Raw genomic sequence first — 12,827 nt, 5'->3', positions numbered from 1 at the left:
ATTTAATTGCAGCTTTGGTGATATTTACACTTATTCCATTCCCTGAATTCATGCATTTCACAGGGAAAATGCACTTGCTAAATCAAAAGCATTTTGATTTGCCTTACTGGTAGTTTTCTACAATCCTGTTGGAATCTTGAAGTACTTATATCTGTTACTGCAGAAATCATCATAGGAAATGATAGAATTGAAAGGTAACCCATGCATTTGTCTACAGTAGCAAGCTGGAATTGGTGTTAATTTCATGAATTCTTTGTGATTCCAGCAGGAAAACAATGCTCACAGCTAACTCACTAAATTTTGCGTTACAACTGCTGTGACAAGAGTAATGTTCCAGTAAGTTAAAGGGTTAGAAGCAACATCTGCAACTAATGGGTGGTGTATGTGTGTCTGCTCGTGGATTATTTGCTATTCCTGATTTTCTTGTGGTTGAGATGTCTGTACACTTGGCGGACATTGACTGTCCATTATTTCCATTAGTAAGCACTTCCTTTTTATAAAGTCTAGTCACACTGGCTCTGAGTACTGCAAACGTCAGTCAGATGTGGAATCCCGTTTGGTCCGCTTGAACACCAAATGCAGAAACACTGAGCTTGGAACTTGGTACTGATTGATGTTTCAGCTCTAAAGCAAAGTGGAAAACACTCAGTAGGCCATGCAGGGCTGCTGTCGCTGAGGTTTTTGTTTCCCTCCTGCAGATCCTGGCATGGAACTGTGTTATTAGGACACCAGCCAGCTTGTTCTAGTGGAATTTCCTGTCTGATTTCAATTCTCTCCGTTCTTTATTAAAACGAGACAGACAAGCTTTTTAATTACACAGTTATGGGTTAGTCTTTCAGGATATTCTTCTTCTTATTAAGTACTTCCTGTCAGAGGGAAGCTGATGAGGAGAAGAAACTAGTGTTTTGCTTGAGTTTGGCCTTGAGGCCTTATTGTTTGCAAACCACTACTAGCTTTCAGAGTACTTCAGATGTATTTTGTCATGTCTGCACCTGGCAATTAAGTACTTTGTGGAAAGTTTTCCAAGTTTATATTAATGCTCTCTAGCTTAGGAACATTGAATCAGCAAGTCTGACTGTCTCTGCATCCTAATGTAATGTAGTACAGTAGTGTATATCAGAAATGTACTCCAGTAGTAAATAAAAAAACAAATGTAGGTTTCCTTTTTTTTCCTTTCTTGATGAAAAAATATACCAAGAAGTTATTGCTAAGGTAATCTAGCATTAAACAAGACCTATTCAGTCTTTATACTTCAGTGGTGGGGATTACTCACAAAAGTACTTTGGTCAAATGTACTGATGATATCATATTGGACAGAAAGAGAAAATGACTCTAAAGATTGTTGTAGAATGCGACGAAAAGGAAAAACTAGTTGTATAGGAGTGATAACTCTTAACAGCATATGAATTAGGTAGTAAATTGCATTGTCTGATCTTGTAGATCGAATTAAGCATTATAAAAAAAGTTCTCAGTAAAAAGGAATCTGATGTGCAAATTCTGATGCCACTTTATAATTTATGCATTGCGACATTAATGGAAATTATATTTAAATGTTATAATTCCTTGTGCATGTGTGTCTGTGTCTGTGTGTTTGAGTGCGCGCCTAGTGTGAACACATGTTTATGCACACATGCATGCACACACACCCACATATGAAATAAATATGCTGCTGCAGTTTGTTTTCTGAATTGCAAAGCAAATCAGCTGTGAGTGCCACTTGTAGGAATAGCACAAGAGAGTAATGACTAGCATGTGCCCACACTTGAGACGTCCCACTAGGAGTTGTGCTTATGACAGACACAATAAAGCCTAAATGAAGAGCCTCAGCTAAGCAACAGATAGTTCATTCTAACCATGTTAATGGCATCTGGAGTGGTGCGTGTCATTTTTTCTTTTTCATGTGCAGACTGAATTATAACCTCTCATTCAATGTTTTGTAATGAAGTCTGAGCTAGGTAACAGAGTCAGTAAGCAAAAAATGTCAGTTATTGAGAATAAGCGCCTTGGTTTTTTACAATATCATTGTTTAAATTAGGTACTTTCCATGTATAAATTACTCTGATGATGAAAAAAAGCAAACTGAGCTCATGGCATGTTTGTGTAATTCCCATTACTGCTTGCAGAAGTGTGTTGAATATTTTATTTCTGTTATTTATTTTCCCTAGTCTGCTATTTGTCTCATGTCAATTACTTCAACCATGCGACTGTCCAACTCCCCAAAATGCACTACTCACTAAATGATCTAATTAAATAGTGCAGACTTTAAAAGAAAATGGAGTGTAGCAGCTGTACTGCAGTAGCTTGTATATTATTGCATTCTGTTTGGAAAGAACAATTATGCTGGCTCTGGGTTGCATAGGAATAGAGTCCCAACTCAAGTCCAAGAGACCTGGGTTTGATTAGCAGTCGGTGCTCATGAGGCTTTGGGGTGATAGTGAATGAGAGGCCTCTTGCTAGCTTATCTTTATCAGAGTGAGTGGAAGGAGGTGGTCTGGTGCTGCAAACTTTGATGAAGATGGGGATACAGCGAGAATGTTTAAGGATACACCTTCTGACATCCACAGGTTTCTGCAGTTGGCATCATTGCCAGTCAGAATTCACAGTGGTAAAAAATTCCCCATGGTAACAGGGCAATGCAACACTGGAATGCCTCAACCTCTTCTCCTGCCTGGAATAGGGATCAGGTCCTGGGAAAAATAGCTGGCTTTTGGAACCACCATATTGAGAAGGGGCATTTGGGTCACATGCCTAATTGCTAGCTTGTCAGAGGAGCAAAATGTTATATTAGGGGAACAAAAAAGAAGAAACCTTCTCGTGCAAATACAGTTTTGGAATTCATTTACATCCTGCGTATACTTATTCATCATTTTCTTTTTAGCTACCCAGCAGTACTGCTTTGGTCAACTTGGATACCCCATTTGGATTCTAGATAGCTCACATTTTTGCAGACGTTTTTATTTAAATTAATTTATTTCTCCCTTGAAAATTAACACAAATACACACTGGATACATTGCAGCAGAGAAACCTTTTTTGTGTTCCTGTAGCACATATTTCATCATTGCAATGTTCTACCAGGTTCTTATGTACTCTCACTGTATATTGTGTATACTTGTATTTTCAACCAAAAGGGGGAGTATCCTCTTATTGTATACTAATGGCTGTAAAGTCTGCAATCTGTATGCTACTACTCTGTAATGTCTCTTTTGTAAAATGTTCTTCTCTTTGTAAACTTATGGAGTTTTTCTCCCCAGGAATCCACGGAAAATGGACACTTGTTGTCCATTCGGACTATCCTGGCAAACAAATGTTAAATAAATTAAATAATAAATAAACTTATCAGCATAATGCTATCAAAACACAATATGTTGTCAGGAATTTCATTAATTTCAAAATCACTGTTGACACATGTCCACACCAATATAAGTTCAAGTAAAAACAAATGTTTCAGCTGAAGCAAAACAGATGAACGTAATGGAGTACAGCATTCCAAGTCTTTATGCCTGTTGGGATTTGTCCTGGTAAATCAGGTAAAAATGACCCTTGAACCCTCCAGAGTACAATTCTTTTGTTCTTTTCCTCTAAGCACAAACAATAGAGCTGTCTCAGTGATGGAATAAACCTGCTTGGTCAATCCCCTCACTGCAAACTTGCCTTCCCATGCTAAGAGTTAAGTAGCCATCTGCTTCAGCAAGTCCTTAAAGAGACAACTGTTATTTTTTTCCGAGGATCTTTCTTGGAGAAGAGAAATTCCTTGGTCAAGATGCATCTATAAAATAAAACCAATTTTACAAGCTTTCATGTAAAAACAGGGCAAAATGTTGAGCGTAACACTGTTTTCCAGTAATAAAAAAGATATGCAAATATATGAAACCACATTTTACATTTTCCTGCTACTTAATATGAGGGGTTGCACCCTTTACTGCTTTTGGCTAATTATGGTTAAGTATACCTGACATGGAAAAGTGTTGCATTAATTGCAGTCACTCCGCTGAAAACATTATAATAGAAAGTGACACAAACACATAGGAAAAATGACAACAGGCTTAGATCAGTAGCAAGTGACAGAAAAAGTAATGACAGCAATTTATAGGCACACAATGCATGTAAAACCATAACACAACAATGGAGAAGCAACATTTTGATTTTGTAACAGTAGAAGAAACATTAATACATAAAATAATTGTGGACTTAAACACAATGCTATACAGATCCTAGGGTAGGTATGTTGGGTAATGCAGGAGGGCAGGAGGGATTGTAGGTCTCTGTATTATAAAGGATCAGAGTGACAGAATGGGGAGAGGAAATGTGGGGGTTATGCACTAAATACGACTGGCAGCTGTGCATTCACAGGTGTTATATAGACAACATTCTGATGAAGAGGAAGATAAGATAATTCTTGAAGTTACCTCTAAGGGGAGACTTAAATATGATAGCCATTAATCAGGCAGCCTGGGCTGTAACTGCAACAGAGTAGGATCTTTTGAAATGAACAACAACACACAGACCTCACACAACTAGTGCAGGAACCTTCTAATGAGAGGTCTCACAGAGACCTGGGGTACCCATGTGGAGAAGGTGAGGAATTCAACTGTTGAAATGGGGTAGCCATTTGTTTTCGATGTAAGAGCCATGTGGAATATTGCATGCAGATTTGGGGCCTTTTCTGGGAAACGCATTATTAGGACATTGGCAATTCCGATAAATGCAACAAAACAGGTGAGTGGTCTGTTCAATTAATCATACCGAGACAGGCATCATATTGACCTATTGTAGTAATATTCATTTTATTATATTTACTTGGAAGTAGCTAATAGTACTTGTATTTAAGGTATGTTACACAGCATATAATGACTCTGCAATGTGTCACACTGTCACTGGGCTGTACTGAACTGTGTTGTTCAACATTTAATGTTCCTTTGTAATGTCTGCTCATGTTGTTACTGACTCACAGCCCAGGTAGTGGCTGAAAAGAGTCTTGTACTGGCCAATTCAGAAGCATAGCTAGGAAGAGGCAAAAGGTTCAGCTGCCTCAAGTGTAAAGTGCTAGGATGTGACATTGGCAAATACCAATTCTTCTTCAGTGTATTCCCAGCATATAGAAGGGAATACCAATACTGTAGTTGCAGTCAGTACTGCAGTACTTTCAACATTTCATATGTGACATAAACTGTAGCCTCTTTTGTTTTTTTTTTTTTTTTTTAGCTCTTTAAATACAATCCAATGAGTTTTTTTTGTTACTCCTCAACTTAACGTTGAAGCGGAGGCCCCAGAGCGGGGATGACATGGGTGCCAAAATAGCTAGCTACACCTCTGAGTCAACCCACCTGGTTAGCAAACAAACAAACAAACGTGATAAATAAGTAAATGTTTAGTCTGGAAGTTTAGTCTAGAAGGAAGGTGCAATGAGGGAGCATGAGAGGAAGTATAGAGGGTCCAACTGTGTCCCGTCTGTCAGAGAGAGAGATTCATGGGAGTAGAAGGAGACAACCTGAGGTTATGTTGTAGACTATAAAGGTCACAGGTAAGCAGGCTGAATAAACTAAATACTTATCCTGAAAGTGCAGTCCACTGAAAAAATGGTTATTGAACTTCAGGATGACTGAGAAAGATATAACTCAGTTTTTAACCAAGATAGAAAACATTAAGCTGTTGGTTAAGCATTGATAATGGTTTACCATAACTGTCTTGAATCCATTGTTTTTGTCTTTCTTTACCCAAACAATTGCATTATCCAATACCTAATGTAACCATGTATATATTTCAAGTCAAAAAGATATGTATTTCTTTAAACTCCAAGACTGATGAATCCCAGGGAAAGAGCTGTGATTCTTTGCCTTAGTTTATGTATGATCATTCTTTTTTGTGTTCAGTTAACATCAGAGTGAGAATACATAAGTAAACAGGGGTATGGAGCAATGACCCACACACGAGAGTACAGGAGGACTTCCTCTTCTGAAAACTCCTTGTTTCTTTTTACTAGATTTGTTAATATCCTGAAAACTTAAGTTGCAGAATTAGATACTTTTAAGAGCATTTTTTGCATGAAAAATGCTAGACATACAGCATGGGATTTTTAAATCTGCAAAATTTAAAGTTAAGGAATGGCATATTAATTTTAACTTTTTTTTTCAAAAATGCTTGGCTGGTCGAAAATGTTTTTTCTTTCTTTTATTTAAGCATATGATTTCTGTTATTTTAGGAGTTTTTTGCAGCAGCAAAGATACACTTTTTAGAAAAAAATGCACTTTCTGAGTTGGGATTAAGGGGCTGAGTGTATACCACTGAGAGAGCAATGGGGCATTCTGGAAGTTGCAGTACAGTTGCAAAAGTCCAGGCTAGGCTACTACATTTATTTAGTTGAATAAATGGGTTTCTTATGTATCTCGACTAGTTTATTTGCCCTCTGAATAACATATTATCTAAAAAGAAAAATGCCCAGAGCAGGTGGCACTAGGTGCCAGCTGTGGTACAAAAGGATAAAGCCCTGGACATGTCTAAAGAGGCCTGGGTTTCACTAGTGATATTATCAATTGGAAACAGCAGTGTGTATGTAGGGTCAATTGGCTTATGTCAGTTTGATCATTTCAAGCAGAGGATAGCTTTCATTGGATGAGTGACACCTGGAAAATGGCAAGGTTTTGGACTTGTCCTCAGGGGGAGCTTAGGCAGTTTTGCAGCCTGCCAAAAAATGCTTGCCAAGCATGGATGAATGGAAGCACACATTCTCATAGTCCAGTATTGTAGGCACTTCACTGTTTTTGTCAGCTTTCAAAGGAAGAGTGGACTAAGTCATAAAAGACAATTTCAGTCAACTGTTTATATCAAGCTGCCAATGTCCTTCTCACCCACTCCTCTTCTGAGCATTAGCAGGGTTAAGAGAATGACTTGGGATTAGAATGGCCAGGCTTTCAAGGGGCAAAAAGAAAAATAGCCGAGTTTTAATTTGCCATCAGATTCTGAGCTTCTGTTTTTAAAGTAGCATGCAGAGATTTTGTGCACAAAATGTATATTTCTTACATATCCAGACCCAACACATTGACCTTTATTGGGTAAACCACTACAAAATTGTTCAGGTAGACATGTTAGTGTCCAGTCTGCTTTCTTGTTCATAGTTTATTTCATCATACAAAAAAAAGTTTCCAGCACACTTTTCCACCTCAGCTTTCTCCTTGGTAATCATGTGTTAGTGCCAGGTTTCAGTTGATATTCAGGTCAGTAGTGCATGACTTCAGACTGAGAGAATTCCTTTGGGTTTGCAACTTGATGTGATATGCTCTGTCATGTTTCTGTTGATCCCTTCTCTCTGCTCTTTATTTCAGACCCTTGTGGACTCTTTCTTTATTATTTTCCAAGATAATTCACCCTAGCTGTTATTAACGGTGCATTAACTCCAACTGGAATTTCAATAAGGTTGCTTTGCTTATGTCCACTCAGCCATCTAACTTACTTAAAAGTAATGCAATTACATTGACTATTTCACACAAATAGTGATTACATTGACTATTTCGAATAAGAGAAAACATCTTCAGCATTTTATTAAAAAAAAATAAAAATCTTGCAGTTTTAGTTTAAAAAAAATGGAGTCATTTTCTGCTGAGTATGCAGGCATTGTTATTTAGGATTCATAAGCAATACTCCTTAAGCTCTATACAGTATTAAACATTAGTGACACCAATTATTTCCCCCTTCAGTGGTAAATATTCTGCAATACTATTTTGAGTTTTTGCAACAGATTTTAAACATTACAATACTTTCTTGCTGTAATAGATCAAGAGCTATAATTTGATTTCTTTGTAAACATTTAAACATTCTTGATTTTGAAATTTTCCTTGCAGTTTAGTTTACTGGAATGGCTAGCATGCACTTGTATGTGCACCTGTGAGAGAAAGCAAGCCAAAGAGTACACATATTGAACAATAAATGGACATTACTATTTCAATGTGTGCACTCTGAATGGATGTCGGATGAGCACACCGATTTTAAATTGACCATATACTAATAGTAAGAAGTTCCACTGCCTAAGTTCTCTTGAACTTCTGGCTTTCCATTTGAATATGCTCTGTAATGCCGTCCATAACATATTTTATAAGGGACAGCAGGAAACAGGAGAAAAATCGGGGAAGTTCTGCAAAGCTGTGCATAGTTAAGTGGTATGGTTACTGGCAGCCATTAACCATTTCTCTCAGTTATTCACACTTTTGCAGAATACTCCTGGTTTTCGTCATACTTTTGACACATTCCTCATAAAACTGTTGTTCTTCTGCAAAATCAGTGAAGACTTCAATCAGTCAGTAGTGCCACACATTAGACTTTATTTATTTTTTTATTTTATTTCACATTTGTTGACGGGGAAAGTCTGACTGAGCTAAAAAAAATAGCCCTTTTTCAGTGCAGTCCCAGGGAGAAAAGCTCCAAAACATATTATACAGTACAGTTAGAACTGAAAAATTACAGCTGCAAATGTACAAAAGCAAAATACAAAAAGCATATTCATAGAAGCTAATATATGGCATAAACAACATTAAATTATTATATATTTACATGTCATAATAGTATGCAGGGTGTATGAAGAAAAGATATAAACATACAGTCATAAAGCAATAGTTCAATATAAAAGATTCAGACTCAATTCCAAGTTTGTTTGCCTATTATTTAGGCTTTGTCCATAGTTCTTCATTAAACAACCCAAAACTTAACATGGCAAAGTAGAAAAAAAAACAAAATAAAGGGGGATAAATGGAAGTACTCTCTTCCATTGCCTCTTCTGTGTTGCACTGATGTACTGAACAAACGTGGTTGTACATGTCTTATGCATGCTAAGTACATCACTATGGAACAGAGGAGGTGGAAGAACACTAAAGTGCCAGTATAAAGTGAAATTATTTAAGAACAGTAAGGGATTTAGGTTCATAGGTAAGTACTAGGCTGTCTGCCCGAGGGCATCTATAAGCCTAGCCAGAATGTGTTGGCTTTCGCTGCCCCCTTAGATTAGTTCCCTGTGCCACTGTCCAGCAGAGCCACTGTAGTGATCCCCGGGGTAAATTGTCTGTTTCCCATCCACTCGTCAAGGTTTCTCTTGGAGTGATAGTGAGGGGCTCTGCCTAATGTAGATTGGAATCCTGTTCCAAAGCATGGGGAGTCTCTGGGACAGGAATCTATCCCTCCAGCACATCCGATTTATCGTTGTGGTGAGGTTTAGATCCCTAGATCATGTGGCTCTTGGGGATTTGTTTTTTTTTAGGTGGGGCATGTCCATCAATTCTGGGTTGGACATGGCCTTGTATGTCAGGCAGAGATCCCCTCTGAGTAAGGGGTATGCAACAGAGTACAGCCCTAGTTTCTTCAGTCGGGCTGCATAGGGCATCTGTTTGAGGCCAGTAATCCTTTTGGTAAGGTACTTCTGTGGTCTTTTCAGCTGTTGCAGGTGTCTTGTAAGGTACATCCCAAATGGGGCATTGTACTCCATATTGAGTCTGATGAGTGATGAGTACAGGGGCACAATAACCTCTTTTGTTCTTGATGCAAACCCTTTTGTGATTAGGTGGGCCACATAGAAGGATTTTCTAACCATCTTGGCAATATGATTATCAAAGGAGAGATTACTATCTACTTGGGTCCCCAGATCCCTTATTACATTTTCTGTATTTAGGGGACTACCATGTATGTGGTAGTTCATGGGTACTTTGTTTTCTCCAAAGGGCATGACTATGCACTTTCTGGCATTTAGCTTGAGGCCATGATTTTGGCACCAGGTATCCGTCTTAGTGAGTCCCTTCTGGAGGATGTCTGTATCAGCTGGAGGGTCAGTTATGGCCCCAGTTTGCAGTAGTCTGCGAACCTGGTCAGCCATAGTCCTTCTGTGCTTGCCTGTACCTCTGAGAAGTATATACCGAACAGCAGGTGAGGGGTTAGTTAATTCTGGAGCTCCTGTAAGACACAGCCTGGGACACCGTCTGGTCCCATTGAAGCGGTATTTTTGGCTTTGGATAGGGCCATTTTAACCTGTGTGTCAGTGATTGCTGGGGCTTTACATTCTTCTGGTATGGTTATAGGCTTTTTAGGGGGTGAGAGGGAGGTGAAGTTTGCACTAATCCTGTCTGCCAGAATGTTGGCAATATCAGTCGGTTCAGTGTATTTTGTGCCATTCTGCACCAGCTTAGAGCAGATCTGAGAGTTTCCACTTAGGCTCTTGACATAGCTAAAGAACGCTTTGTGGTTATCTTTGGAGTCCTTGGCAATTTTTCCTTTTGAAGCTAGCCTTGGATGATTTTATGAGGGATCGTAGTTTCTTGCTGATCAGAGATGTCTTTCCTTCTTGGGATTTTACTCTTTTCTGCACTAGTTTCCTCCTTCTATTGTATAGCTTGTTTATGGCAGGGGTCCACGAGGCTGGTTTCCTTTTCTTGGAGGAGTGAACCTTGGTTTTGCTTGGGATAGCATGATCCATGCATTATTGCAGGTGCTCATAGAGTGCCTTTGTAAGGGATTCAGCAGCTTGGGCAGTATTGTCCTTTAGCATGGGGGCTGTGAACCTTTCCACCTCGGTCTTAAATAACATGAAGTTTGTTTTTGAAAAGTTTTCCACGGTGGTTTTCTTGAATGGGGGTGGGGGCAGAATGTGGATATCCAGAGTGATTAGTCTATGGTCTGATGTAACCTTCTCCTTGTCCAGCCTAGTTAGTGGGACATCAGTGTGCCTGACCATAGAGTCGCCTATTACTAGTGTGTTGGGTATGTTATTTTGCCTTAAGGGTTGTGATTGCATGGCACACTGATTATGCGAAGTATGTGTTTCATGGTTTGTGATGGGGTGTGGAGGTTGCTTGAGTGTCTGCTTTGGAGGTCTCTATTGCTTTTGCAGATTTTTATTTAGAGCCTCTGAATATGTTTTCATGTATTTATGTGTGTTATTTGACCTTGTTGGTTTAGTAGGTCTATGTGAGACTGGTGGTGTGTTGCAAAGTATTTTCCTTCTCCTCTTGACTGTCAGTTCCAGTCTTGGGTTGAGAGAGCTTTGCCTCCAGTTTGGCTGCATAATTGCATCTCTCACATATATTAGTGTTTGGTGGTAGGAGGAGATGGTTGTTTGTGTACATGAGGCAGTTGTAACATTGCCTCAAAATGCCCAGATTCACCAGTTGGACTGAACAGTACACCTGAAACTGCTCTTTAGACATGCCTGAATAGGTAAAGTGAGCTGTTTTACTGATTTGCTGGTAGGGACGAAAAGAGAGCCTTGTCCTTCTGGACAGTATAGGGGGTCTAGTGCTAGGGTTAATTACTGCTTGCAATGAGTTTTGAGCAAGTGCTGAGCTGTGAAATGAATGGTTTGAGTGCTTAAGTTGAAAGTTGGTCTAGTTCCAAGGGAAAAATTGAAGAGTAGACTTTGTGGAGCCGGGAATAGTTTAAACCTAGCTAACCGGCACTGCCCGGCATGCAAAACAGCGCAAATGCGGTTTTTATAGCAGGGAAATGAAAGAGAGAGAAATAAGCCCAAAATGGCCAATAAACTACTAACTTCTGGGCTACAGCAAAGAAGGCGTACAAATTTCAGAAAGAAACAGATCAAATAAGCAGGCACAATAAGCCTTTAACCAGAAATTCCCAGCTCAGAAGAGCAGAATCTAGTCTCTCCTCCCACAAGAGTGCAGACTACAAACCTTCTTAATGTAAAATGACTGGCCTGAAGCCCAAGTGCTTAAACTAGAACTAATGCACTTTTAGAATAACAGACGCTGAGCCTTCAATCACCAATTCCCAACTTAGAAGGATGTAAGCTACCTGTCCTGCCACAGCAATGCAGTCCACAAACCTTCCTAATGTAAAACAACTGGTCTGAAGCCCAAGTGCTTAAACCAAAAGGCTTAGAATAAAAGTTACAATTTAATCAGGCTACTACCAAGCAGTAATAACTGCAGCAGAATAATACAATTGAGTACTTTTAAGAAGAAGCACAAGCAGAATAAGGTAATAAAGTGGGAAGAAACACAATTACAGTAAAATCAGATGAATAAAGTGCAATTTTTTTATATAACAATAGAAAATGGGCAAACTGATTTAAACAAATTACCCACTTAACCAGTTGTGTCTTTTGGCTTTTCCCAGTTAGGGGTCGCCACAGCGGAACTCCGGTCCACTAATGATTGGCAGTAGATTTTTACATGCCGAGTTGCCAGCTGTGATGCACAACCTTCAACGAACAGTAAAAAAACTAAAAACTGAGCTTTGTTTCTTTCTTAAACAGTGTCATCATATAATAACAATTTTCCTTAAATGTTTATGGCTATCATAGGATTTACCGATCGTTGCCATTGCTTGATCATCCAGATTTCATCCTTGTAATCAAACCACACTAACCATGGGTAAATCCTGTGATACCCACACTCAGTCATGGGTTATTTCTTAAGCAGATCCGTAAAAGATAGAATTCTAAACCTTAAATAACTGGGTGTAGTTCACGATGCACAAATTTCTGTTTCCAAGGGTGGCTGGTGAGTGTGGTCCTGTTATGCACTTTGCTCAGAATCATACATAATGCATCTGGAACTTGTGGGAGTTGAAACCATCACTGCAAGTTAACTTTACTGGCACTATTATATATTGTTAGGCATTATGATAAATCATCTGTCAATAAGCTATTGTAAAACACCTGGAAGAACTAGGGAGGAGAATACTGTTCCATTCCATGATGGAATGCTGGCTAATCACACATGTACAAATGCTGACAATGGTTCTATGTATCTGCAATACACAAAAGAGCTCCAGAACTGAAATTCCTCCAGGACAGCATTTTCCAGTAACTTATTTCCTAGTGCATTCGATCTGT

The 12,827-nt window shown here is 38.9% G+C and overlaps 1 protein-coding gene across 1 annotated transcript in view; it reads left to right on the top strand.

Moving 5' to 3' along the window:
- The window catches only part of GLI2 (GLI family zinc finger 2), a 1,134,260-nt gene that overhangs the window by 634,565 nt on the left and 486,868 nt on the right, over positions 1 to 12,827 (top strand). The gene's annotated exons all lie outside the window — the stretch shown is intronic.

Source organism: Protopterus annectens, chromosome 2.part0 (genome assembly GCF_019279795.1).
Source record: "Protopterus annectens isolate FY-2018-M chromosome 2.part0, PAN1.0, whole genome shotgun sequence".
NCBI lineage: Eukaryota > Metazoa > Chordata > Ceratodontiformes > Protopteridae > Protopterus > Protopterus annectens.
This window is presented reverse-complemented; position numbering and strand designations above follow the sequence as displayed.